The sequence below is a fragment of the Chiloscyllium punctatum genome, chromosome 41 (assembly GCF_047496795.1).
Source record: "Chiloscyllium punctatum isolate Juve2018m chromosome 41, sChiPun1.3, whole genome shotgun sequence".
Lineage (NCBI taxonomy): Eukaryota > Metazoa > Chordata > Chondrichthyes > Orectolobiformes > Hemiscylliidae > Chiloscyllium > Chiloscyllium punctatum.
Window position 1 is genome coordinate 26,940,857 of NC_092779.1, and position 12,980 is coordinate 26,953,836.

The 12,980-nt window shown below is 44.4% G+C and overlaps 1 protein-coding gene and 1 long non-coding RNA gene across 3 annotated transcripts in view; one reads left to right on the forward strand and one right to left on the reverse strand.

Moving 5' to 3' along the window:
* Positions 1 to 12,980, reverse strand: part of LOC140464947 (uncharacterized) — a 138,644-nt gene that overhangs the window by 70,589 nt on the left and 55,075 nt on the right. For both annotated transcript variants that reach the window (XR_011955032.1, XR_011955033.1), the window contains one exon: positions 12,828 to 12,912. This is a non-coding gene — a long non-coding RNA (uncharacterized lncRNA). The remainder of the gene's footprint in view (positions 1 to 12,827; positions 12,913 to 12,980) is intronic.
* nod1 (nucleotide-binding oligomerization domain containing 1) overlaps positions 10,083 to 12,980 on the forward strand; it is a 58,406-nt gene continuing 55,508 nt past the window's right edge. The window contains exon 1 of the mRNA XM_072560609.1: positions 10,083 to 10,263. The gene's annotated coding sequence lies outside the window, so the exon portion shown is untranslated. The remainder of the gene's footprint in view (positions 10,264 to 12,980) is intronic.

Genomic DNA, 12,980 nt, shown 5'->3' on the forward strand with positions numbered 1-12,980 from the left:
TTTCTTACTAACAACGCAACCCTACCCCCTATAGGACTTGTACCCTTGGATATTTCGTTCCCACCCTGATCCCCTTGCAGCCTCATCTCTGTGATACCACTATATTGTATCAGCCAATTTCAATCTGTACTTCAAGTTTTTTTTACCTTGTTTTGTATACTGTGTGGATTTAAGTACTACACCCTTAATCCTGCATTAACTGTCTCCCTTCTCATAGTTGTCCTCTTATCTATGCCTGAAGTTAGATTCTTGGTCCTTTGTATTCTCTGTCCTATTACTTATTCTGTAAACTTTAAAAATCTATGCTGAGCACTTCCCCCATTTAAAATTTTCAGTAATTTACCATTCAACTGAATCCCTCTTCTCCACCTAGTATTTAGTTTAAAGCCCTATCACAACCCTAGTTATAATTCAGGTGGAGCCCATCCCAATGGTATAGCTCCCTCCTTCCCCAGTACTGGTGCCAATGTCTCTTGCATTTGAACCCATTTATGCCACACCACTCTTTGAGCCATGCATTTATGGGTTTAGACTTGTTGACTTTGTGCCAATTAGCTCATGGTTCAGGTAATAATCCAGAGATTATTACCTTTCTGGTTCTGCTTTCTAATTTAGCTCCTAGCTGCTCATTTTCGCTCAGCAGAATCTCCTTCTATCTGTATCATTGGTATCTATGTGGACCACGACAACTTGATCTTACTTTTCCACTCAAATTCCTCTGCAGCCCAGATGAGATATTCTGAAACTGGGCACCAGGCAGGCAATGCAGCTTTTGGGATGCCCAATCTTGGCCCCAAAGTAAAGTATCTATTCCTCTGACCATACAATTCCCAATTACAATTACATTTCTCTTTTCTTCCCCTTCTTGAATGGCTGTCTGCACCATGTTGATATGATGTGGAGGAGTGGAGTGTACAAAGTTAAAAATCACACAACACCAGGTTATAGTCCAACAGGTTTATTTGGAAGAATTAGGTAGCTGTGGAGCAGGATCATAAGACACAGAATTTATAGCAAAAGATTACAGTGTTATGCAACTGAAAAGATATATTGAACAGAGATTGCTGTTAAGTCTTTCATCTTTTAGAATGGGTTGCAAGTTTCAGTTCATTAATATGTAAATCCCAGAACTTATTTTAAGTCACATTCTCAAGATAACTTAAGGTTTTATCAAAAAAAGTGACATCTTAGCTCAGATAGGTTACAGCATGTCTGTATTCCAATCTTGAGTCAGACTGATTCTATTTCCAAAGTGGAATATATAAAATATTACATGGACTGACTGCCTGCATTGACTGGCCACAGATTGAGTGCTTTTTAAGCAAAATAGAATGTATCTGCAAATACAATTCTGCAAATGCAAATTCACCCGATAGAATTACAGTAGCGCCTCGACTTACGAACTTAATCCGTTCCGGGACACAGTTCACGAACCAAAAAATTTGCGAACTGAATCAATTTTCCCATTGTTCAGATATTTCCGAAGTTCAGATATTTCCGGAGTCGTTTCTTTTTTTTTGTCTCTTGGAGGTTGGTGATGCCACAAGAAAACGATCCAGAGAAACTTGTTTTTTTCTTTGTTGCAGAATTTTCCGAAAATGGGACATCACATTGTCATTTAAACTGTTCACTGCTCTGTTAGTCACATTTTTGTTAGGGTGATGCCTCTCAACAAAAGCCTGCACTTCACTCCATTTGCTACAAATGTCTTTGATTTGAACACTTGACACATCTTCCCTCTCTTCTTCCTCCTCTCCAGAATGCTCCCGCTGCATAACCTTCACCTGCTCCTGTTGCAATTCAACAAGATCTTCTGTGCTGAGTTCTTGTCTGTGGTCCTCCACCAGCTCCGCCACATCATCCTCGTCGACCTCCAAGCACATATTTTGGTCCAGGGTCACGATCTCGTTCACTACGTTTACTGATGTCTCCTCCTCAAAACCCTTGAAGTCTCTCTCAGGTACACAAGCTGGCTAAAGTTTCCTCCAGGCCGACTGCAATGTACGGAAAGAGACCTCGTTCCATGCCTTATCAATAAGGCTTATGCAGTGGAGGATATTGAAGTGGTCCTTCCAGTATTGACCAAGGGTCAAATCTGTGTTGTTGGTGATTTGGAAACACCTGGCGAACAGAGCCTTCGTATATAATTTTTTGAAATTTGCAATGACATGCTGGTCCATGGGTTGGATGAGAGGAGTGGTGTTGGGAGGAAGGAACTTTACTTTTATGAAGTCGTATTCAATGTCCAAGTCTTCTTCCAAATTTGGAGGATGGGCAGGAGCATGGTCCATTACTAGAAGACACTTAAGTGGCAAATTATGTTTTTCAAGATATTCCTTGACAGCTGGTGCAATAACTTCTGTCAACCATTCCATAAAAATCATTCGCATGACCCAAGCCTTGCTATTTGCCCTCCACATTACCGGGAGTTTAGCCTTCAACACATTATTGCGTTTAAAAACGCAAGGATTTTCAGAGTGGTAGACTAACAGAGGCTTAATCTTGCAATCCCCACTTGCATTCGCGCACAATAAAAGCATTAAGCTGTCCTTCATTGGTTTGTAGCCCGGTAGTGCCTTCTCCTCTTGGGTTATGTAGGTCCTTTTGGGTTTTTTTTCCAGAAACGTCCAGTTTCATCACAGTTAAAAACTTGATGTGAGACATAACCTTCATCTTTGACAAACTTATTGAATTCCTTCACAAAGTCCCCCGCTGCCTTTTTGTCCGAACTAGCCGCTTCTCCATGCCTTATTACACTATAGATTCCAGTTCGTCGACGAAATTTATCAAACCAGCCTCTGCTGGCTTCAAATTCTTCAATGCTAGCAGTACTTGTACTCGGCAGTTTTGCCAACAAATCACGGTGTATGTGTAGAGCCTTCTCATGGATTATAGTCTCTTTAGCACTATCTCCAGCAAGCTCTTTTTGATTTATCCAAACTAATAATAATTTTTCAACCTCGTCTAACAATTTAGGCCTTTGTTTTGTTAAAATAGTCACTTCTTTAGCCACGTCAGCTGCCTTTAGTGCCTCTTTTTTCTTTAGGATAGTACAGATAGTCAATTTCGCCATGTCGTACTGCATAGCAAGATCAGATATGCGAGTACCATTCTCGTGTTTAGCTATTACTTCCTTCTTCGTTTCCACAGTAATACGTTTAGGCTTCTTAACACCACTATCACTACCACTTTTCACTATCTTGGGAGCCATAATGAGGGCTAATTTAATGCAAAAAACAAAAAAAACGCGTAAGAATGCTTGGACGTAGCAACGAACGATGTTCACAAAGCGCGCACCAAAGACGAACTGAATGAGATCACGTGGGGCCTGAGAGCTTTTGCATTCGAAGCACGCGTAGCAAAGCAGAACGACAATGAAACCATGAGCTTTTTGTGTTCGTACCTTGAATTTCGTACGTACGTTGAAGCAAAATTTTACGTATAATCCTGTTCGTAAACCGATTTGTTCGTGAATGGGGTCATTCGTTTGTCAAGGCGCTACTGTATATATACGTGTGCATGCATGAGAAAGAGAGACAGAGAGAGACAGAGAGAGAGTGCATGTGACAGAGTATGTGTTTGCATGTGTGCATGCTTGGTAAAGTGTGTATATGTCACTGTATCGAATACACTGCAGGCAAGGATGCCCCTAGGCATGGTATATTGGTGAGACCAGGTAGACACTACGACAACAGCTGAATGGACACTGTGCAACAATCATCAGACAGGGGTGTTCCTTCCCAGTTAGGGAATACTTCAGCAGTCAGGGACATTTGGCCTTGGATCTTTGGGTAACCATCCTCCAAGATGGACTTTGGGATACACAACAAGGCAGAGTGGCCAAGCAGAGGCTAAAAGCCAAGTTTGGTACCCATGAGGATGGCCTCAACCAGGACCTCGAGTTCATGTCACACTACAGGTGATCCCACTACACTATACACTCTCTTCACATACACACACACTCTTACACATTCACACACTCACGCAGACCCTCTCTTATACATATGGTCTCTCTCATAAGGTCAAGAGTGTGGTGCTGGAAAACCATAACAGGCCAGCAGCATCTGAGCAGGAGAATCAACGTTTCTCATACACAGACCCCCCCCCCACCATATTCACACCCACACACACACTTTCTCACAGGCTTATTCAATAGACGTTGGTTGAATCACGTGAGTACCTGCTGAATACATAGTGGATGGTATCCCCACGTGTAAGGGTGGTCTCTGTGTCAACACACTGACACATCTTGCAGTGGTTGCCATGGCAGATTGTACGGTGTTGTGGTCAATGTTGTCCTGAAGGCTGGGCAGTCTGATGCGAAAATGATCTGTTTAAGGTTTGGCAGTTGTTTAAAGGTGAGAAATGGAGGTGTAGGGAAGGTCTTGATGAGGTGCTCATCCTCATCAATAATGTGTTGCAGGCTGTGAAGAACGTGGTGTAGTTTCTTTGCTCCCGGGAAGTACTGGACAATGAAGGATACCCTATCAATTGCTTCCCATATCTGTCTTCTGAGAAGGTCATTACACTTTCTCACTGTGGCATGTCGGAACCAGCGATCGATGAGTTGAGCATCGTACCCTGTTCTTATGAGGGCATCCTTGAGCACTTCAGGTATCTGTCACATTCATCCTTATCTGAACAGATCCTGTGTATGCATCGGGCTTGTCTGTAGAGAATGGCTGTTTTGATATGTTTAGGGTGGAAGCTAGAGAAGTGTAGCATCATGACATTATCCATGGGTTTGCGGTAGAGTGAGGTACCGTCCTCGATGGAGCTGTGTGTGTCCAAGAATGAGACAGGTACTAAAGAGTAGTCCATGGTAAGTCCAATGGTGGGATGAAACTTGTTGATATCACTGTGTAGTTATTTCAGTGACTCCATGCTATGGGTCCAGAGGAAGAAAATGTCGTCAATATATCTCGTGTACAGTGCTGGTTGGAGGTCCTGTGCAGCAATGAAGTCCTGTTCAAACTTGTGCAAGAAAATGTTTGCATATTGGGGTACAAATTTGGTCCCCATGACTATTCCGTGTATCTGGATGAAGACCTGGTTGTCAAAAGTGAAAACGTTGTGGTCAAGGATGAATTGTAGAATGAGTTGTAGAATGGTGCTCAGAGATTGGCAGTTGTTGGTATTGAGTACTGATGCTGTTGCAGTGATGTTGCCATCGTGGAGGATGCTGGTGTATAGTGCTGAAACGTCCATTGTGGTGAGGAATGTTCACGGTTTGACTAGTCCCTGGGTGTTGACTGGTGATCTGACCAGTTTGCTCATCCTCCCTATAGTCCCCAATCTCAACCACACACACAGAGCAAAAATCTTAAATCTGTTAGACAAGCTCAAGGGCTGAGGCTCCTTCAGCACTACCTTTGGAATTTCTCTACGTGTCTCTCACTCCTTGTCCCTGAACACTGACTGAATTCAAGATACATAATCCAAGGGATGATGGCTACCTCTGAAACACAGCAGTCACGCTTAGAGTGGTGCTGGAAAAGCACAGCAGGTCAGGCAGCATCTAAGAAGCAGGAAAATCAACATTTCCAGCAAAAGCCCTTCATCAGGAATAAGGCCATCTGAGGAACAGGAAAATCAACATTTCGGGCAAAAGCCCTTCACATCAGGAATGAGGCGTGACCTGCTGTGATTTTCCAGCACCAGTCTAATCTTGACTCTGAAACACATCATCCAGGTACTTTTCTTTTTTTTTATTTCAAAAATATACTTTATTCATAAATGATTTGATGGTCTGTACATTGGATCATGCCATACATATGTCCATATTTACAAACACAGATTCGACTTTATTCTTGTCCTTTACAATCCTGTGCATTTTTTCAATCTTGTATATATACATATATTTGGCTGAGGCATCAGCAGAGCCCAAAAAAACGTCTGTATGGGCCCCCTGTTCTTCTTTCGGCAGGCCGATCTTACACGGTGGTCTTTCCCCACCGCGCCTTGGCGGCAGCTGCCCCAAGCTTCAGCGCGTCCCTCAACACGTAGTCTTGGACCTTGGAATGTGCCAGTCTGCAACACTCGGTCGGGGTCAACTCCTTCAGCTGGAAGATCAACAGGTTTCGGACCACCCAGAGAGCGTCCTTCACCGAGTTGATGATCCTCCAGGCGCAGTTAATGTTCGTCTCGGTGTGAGTCCCGGGGAACAGGCCGTAGAGCACGGAGTCCCGCGTCACGGCGCTGCTCGGGATGAACCTCGACAAGCACCACTGCATTCCTCTCCAGACTTCCTCTGCATAGGCACATTCCAGAAGGAGGTGTGTGACAGTCTCGTCCCCCCCGCAGCCACTTCGAGGGCAGCGTGCGGTGCGGCAGAGAGTCCGGGCGTGCATAAAGGATCTCACAGGCAGAGCCCTTCTCACCACCAGCCAAGCCACGTCTTGGTGCTTGTTGGAAAGTTCTGGCGATGAGGCATTCTGCCAAATGGCTTTGACAGTCTGCTCAGGGAACCGCTCGACAGGATCCGCCCTCTCCTTTTCCCGAAGGGTCTCAAGGACGCTACGTGCTGACCACTTCCTGATGGACTTGTGGTCAAAGGTGTTTTTCCTTATAAATTTCTCCACGAAGGACAGGTGATACGGAACGGTCCAACTTCTCCACCTTGATGTGTCACAGCGTTTGAAGCTCAGACTCCAGCTCATCAGTTCTAAGCTGCAGTTCCTCAAGCAACCAACACTTGTTACAAATGTGGTCACTATGAATCACAATGGGTCCACCAGCTCCAACATTATGCAGGTACAACACATCGCCTGCCCGTACAGCTCTATTGTACTTACCTAATTCTTCATTTGACTTTTAAAAATTTCCTGGTCTTTTAGTTTGTAATCTGTTAATATTTCCCCTACTTACCATCAATCTGAAAATGACCTATCAAATTACTACCTATAGTAATTAGTCTACTATCTACTATCAACCAATGAACTTACGGTTTTCCTGTGATGTCACGCTTGTGCTGGGCCTTTGATCCTGGACATCAATTTATCTTGTTAAAAAAACTTACAAACTATGAGCCGAAAAAGCAAGCAAGAAAGCCCCTCTTCCCTGAATTTCCATGCTACCTCCACATTCCCTAAACTACATACTGAATCGGGCTGTGTCTCACTCTGGATGTGATCTCTCCTTTCTGACCATGCAAGCTTCCTGATTGTGTGCTTTCAACAGGCCCTCTTCTAAATCGAGCTGAGGTGAGCTGAGATGACTCACACTAGTTATGTTTCAATAGTAATCAACACTTATTGAAAGCCGAGAGGTAAAAACAATGACTACAGATGCTGGAAACCAGATTCTGGATTAGTGTTGCTGGAAGAGCACAGCAGTTCAGGCAGCATCCAAGGAGCTTCGAAATCGACGTTTCGGGCAAAAGCCCTTCATTCAAAACTTATTGAAACCCTATTCAGGCTTCAGGTTACTGACTGATAACTGTCCCTCAGTCACCTAAGCCAGCTACCTTATTCACCTTTTAATAGACTGACTACATTTCTTTTTTTTAAATGGAGAAAGCAAAGGAAGAGCTATCTGTTCTATTTGCATGCTGCTTCCAAATTCCTTGAACTCTATACTCACTCGAGCTGTGTCTCACTCTGGATATGATCTCTCCTGAATGTGTGCATCTACGGGTCCTTATGGTTCTAGCTACATATCAACTTATAGGTACAACAAGCATTTTTAATAAACTGTTTAAAACCAAGTTTTCTCCCCTTCAGTTTGGAGCTATTTACACTTTCACTATGACATTGATGTCTTCATCTTCAGTAAAGCCAGAAGCACAGTACTCATTTACCTCAGCCATGACCTCTGACTTCAGGATACATCCCCTTTTGGGTTCCAAACTGGCTCAATGCTTCCTCACTGGAACTTCTAAAAATATTTATATGTAAAATATGCCATTGGTATCCCTTTACTCTTCGCTGCCAATCTGTTTGCACACTTCCTCTTTGACTTTGATTTCCTTTTACACTTCCCCTCTGAACTTTAAATAATCAGATTGGTTCTTGTTCATATGATCAACCTGACATTTGACCCTCTCCCTCTTTTACTGGTTCATTGAAATTGCTATTCTGTCACCCTAGGTCAGCTTCCCCTAACTTTAAAGTTGGTGTAAATTTATCAAAACTATCTCCTCTTTAAAGAGTCCATTGCAGTTTTGTCAACATATATTTGATTCAAGTACAATGAGGGCATGTCCCCTCAGACCACCATAAGACTGGCTTGCCTCTAATCTACTTTTTATTTTAGGCTACCCCTTGGCCTTTTCCAGTGTTAACCTCAAACTGATGACTGGGTGATCCATATTCACTAACAATGTGCAAAAATACGGGGAAGAGGCAAGAGAATGATTTAAGTGAAGATGCTCATTTCGAGAGTAAGTGTAGATATGATGGGTCAAATGGCCTCCTGCTGCACCATCACACTCCTATTATATTCCCAAAATGTTCCCCATTTAGAGTCATACCGTCATAGAAATGTACAGCACGGAAACAGACCCTGTGTTCTAATTCGTCCATGCCAATCAGATATCTTAAATTAATCTAGTCCCATTTGCCAGCACTTGGCCAAAGGGCTTCTGCTCGAAACATCGACTCTTCTGCTCCTCGGATGCTGCCTGACCTGCTGTGCTTTTCCAGCATAACTCTCTTGACTGTAAGCTCCAGCATGTGCAGTCCTCACTTTCGCTATATCCCTCTAAACCCTTCCTATTCATATATCCATTCCTATTCATATATCCATCCAGCTACCTTTGTAATTGTACCAACCTCCACCATTTCCTCTGGGAGGTCATTCCATACACCCACCGCCCCCTGCGTGAAAATGTTGCCCCTTAGATCCCTTTTAAATCTTGCTCCTCTTCACCCTAAACCTATGCTCTCTTGTTTTGGACACCCCAAATTCAGGGAAAAGACACTGTCTATTTACTCTATCCATGCCCCCCTCATGATTTTATAAACCTCTATAAGGTCGTCCCTCAGCCTCTGACGCTCCAGGGAAAACTGCCCCAGCCTATTCAGCCTCTCCCTATAGCTCAAATCCTTCAACCCTGGCAACATCCTTGTAAATCTTTTCTTCATCCTTACAACTTTTGACCTATTTGATTCTTTTAGAGTCATATTAGATTAGATTACTTACAGTGTGGAAACAGGCCCTTCGGCCCAACAAGTCCACACCGCCCCGCCGAAGCGTAACCCACCCATACCCCTACATCTACATTTACATTTACCCCTTACCTAACACTATGGGCAATTTAGCATGGCCAATTCACCTGGCCTGCACATCTTTGGAATGTGGGAGGAAACCGGAGCACCCGGAGGAAATATAGATGTACATCACGGAAACAGACCCTTCAGTCCAATTTATTCATGACTGTTTTCTCAGAAACAGAATCCAAACAGACCCCATTCGTTAGATTAGAAACATACTGTTGCTAAATATTAGAAACATACAAATTGGCTTGAATGCTCGTCAGAACCTCTTTTTCCTCTTTGCCTTTTTCAATGCCACTACCCCAGTCTATATTAGGATATAAGAAGTGGGAGCAGACCATTCAGTCCCCCATACCTTCTCTGCCATTTGTCAAGATCATGGATGACCCAAGATTCAGCTCCTTTTTCATGCCAGCTCATCATCCTTCTCAATTCCCCTCCCCCAACACCGTTAGATCACTTCAGTTATGACACAAGCCAAACGGGGGTTTCAATTTGAGTTGCCAGTGCAGTCCAAAGGGTACAGTTAAAGCCTAAAGTTTGCAAATTATTAAATATTTTGTTGTTCCCAGTCAAGGCCAATTGCTTGTAAAGATAGGTTGAATCATTGTTAGAAAATACTGTGACCTAAACATTTTACGACTGTGATAATTTTAAACATTATAATACATGCTATAACACACGTAAAATAAACGCCAAGAATTTAAATAGAAACAAGAATGAAGCACAATAAGGGGGAAGGTCCCTTGTAAAATTGTGGGGTTTGGATTATTTTATTTGGACTAATCTTTGGATTATTTATGCCAGTTTTGTTAGCATTGCTGAAAGAATAACTGTATGCAAAGGGGCAGGGTGAGGTCAGCATCTCACTGGGGTGTACTCTCGGAGCGAGCTGCCTGCCTGTTTCCTGGTTCAGTTTGACTCGGTGGTTGTGTGGGATCTGCATTGCTTCAGTTCCCGGGGAGGGCGGCTGGCTCCATGGCACCGACTGCAGCTGATCGCCCCGATCACGGGGAGCAGCCGCTTCTCCTCAAGCAGAAGCTGTGAGGTGAGAGAGGGTGGCGGGGGGAAGGAAAGCAAGGCCTGTGATCCAGGGCGGGGGGGGGAAGGTCCGAGCTCCAGCCCCTGACTGTCCGGACAGAGGCTCCTTCTCTGCTGGTCAGTGCGTTCCTGCTCCAAAGCGGCGGCTCGGAAATTCCTCGGGAGCCGCGGGGTGGGCGGAGGGTTGAGAATATGGGGAGAGTGGGGAGAGGGGTATGGGTGGGCAAGGTGGGTGGAGGGAGAAGGATGGTAGGGGCATGGGTGGAAGGGGAGGGGGAATGGAAGGATGGGGAAGGCTGGTAGTGGGGAATGGTTGAAGGGGGAAGATTTGTAGGGATATGGGGGAAGGGTGGTAGGGGAAAGGGGGAAATGTGACATGGGAAGGGAGGTTGGGGTACAAGGAGTAGTGCCTGTGAGGGAAGGATGGTTGGGGTGGAGGTGGTAGGTGGACATGCTGGGGGAGTTGGGGGATAATAGGTATGTTGTGGTAGGGGGCAGAAGGATTCTATAGGTGGGGGCAGGGGTAAGATTGGTAGGGGTATAGTTGAAGGGGGCAGGAAGGGAAGAGTAGTGGGGTTTTGGGGGAAGGGTGGAAGGAGGTGGAAGGAGTAGTGCCTGTGGGGGAAGGGTGGTAGGGAAAGGGTGGTATTTGGGGAAGGTTGAGGGGGAAGATTGATAGAGATGTGGGCAGAGGGGGAAAGGGTGGTGTGGGCAGAGGGGGAAAGGGTGGTGTGGGCAGAGGGGGAAAGGGTGGTGTGGGCAGAGGGGGAAAGGTGGTAGGGGCAGGGGAAAGAGTGGTAGGGGCTAGGGTGGAAGGATGGTAGGGACAGGAAGGAAGGATGGTAGGGGCTGGGGGGAAAGGATGGTGGGGGATGAGGTGGTGGTAGAGGGGGGAGGGGGGTAGTGGTCAGGTTGGTGGTGGGGAAAGAGGGCAGAGAGAAAGGGGGGTCACCTGGGAAAAGGCACACAGATGCTTTGCAGGGAATGAGAGCAGAAGGGGAATCTTTGAATGGACTGCATCAGGAGAAGGTGCACTGGAACTAGGGTAACCAGGGGCAATGATGTTGAAGGGCTGAATAGGGATGAGCGAGTTCCCTGTGGGAGGCAAATGGAGAGGCAAGAGAGCCCTGAGAAGGGTAAATGAGGAGGAGTGATAAAGAATGATGTGGTTGGAGAGTTGGGGAGAGAATCCTGAAGAAAGATTTATGAAGAAGGGAGAAAGCCCAGAGAAGCATAGATAGGAGGCTGGTTAGAACTTTGAGAGTGGAATGGGGCCTGGGGTTTGTGACAGCAACAATAGGGAGCCCTGACGTGGGTGTACATCTGACAACAAATCATCTGGTTGTGACAACTTTACTGAATTTAGGCAGTTTGGGTGCTGCACTCCCTACGTTAAACAGTGACTAAATGTCCTTTCATGCAAGATTAAAAATACGGGGTAGACCATTTAGGACAGAGATGAGGAGAAACTTCTTCACCCAGAGAGTGGTGGCTGTGTGGAATGCTCTGCCCCAGAGGGCAGTGGAGGCCCAGTCTCTGGATTCATTTAAGAAAGAGTTGGATAGAGCTCTCAAAGATAGTGGAATCAAGGGTTATGGAGATAAGGCAGGAACAGGATACTGATTAGGAATACTGGATTAGTGGTGCTGGAAGAGCACAGCAGTTCAGGCAGCATCCAACGATGCTGCCTGAACTGCTGTGCTCTTCCAGCACCACTAATCCAGTATTTGGTTTTCAGCATCTGCAGTCATTGTTTTTACCTTACTGATTAGGAATGAATAACCATGATCATATTGAATGGTGGTGCAGGCTCGAAGGGCTGAATGACCTACTCCTGCACCTATTGTCTATTGTCTAAGATTTTTTTGATATCCTGAGGTTTTGAAAGGTGTGGTACGAATACAAATCTTTCTTTAATGTTGTGCCTGGCTCATTGTTGAGAAGATGAATCCAATTGTCGTCTTGTTACTCAATTTAGTGACTATGTCACAAACCACTGAGTTGGGGAATATAATTACGTTGAGATCAGATAGGAAAGGAATGGCAAGCTTCCCTCCCTGGGAAACTTAATGAAATAATTGGGTTTTGTAATAATCCACGTTCTTGCATGCAATTTCCACAGATTACCCAATTTTATTAATTTCACAATGTGCCACAATGTGGTTTGAACCTTTTGAGTCTGAAATACTCGCCTAATATGGTGCACCCAAAGCCACCAAACACGTGACAAACATGGATTCACGTTTCTACTCATACGCTGTTAAATTGCGTGTTGTTATTGAACATTTGAAGAAAAGCTCATTTAAAAGTAGCAGGTCACTGAAAGTTGGTAATCAAGGGTTTATTTTTAACAGGTCAAATCAGTCATGTAAATAATGCATTTGAGTAGTCAGAAAAGCAATGTCTTAAACCATTGCATAGCAACTGTATGAGCTAATTCAAGAGGAAATGCAATACCTCCTTCACAGGGAGATTATTGCATAATCAGATGAATAGTATGTGTTCTCCAGTTGCAGATTGATTTTCCACACTACAGGAATTTATTCCTTTTGAAAACATAAATGTACTCACTTAACAGGGCAATAGATACATATTTAGGGTCTCACTGAACGTTTACGGCAGATGTTATTTTCTTCTTGGGTCTTTGATATTCACACTGAAATTACAGCACAAAACAAGTTAACCATATAACTTTTTAATATAATCAAGTGAACAGTCTTTTCT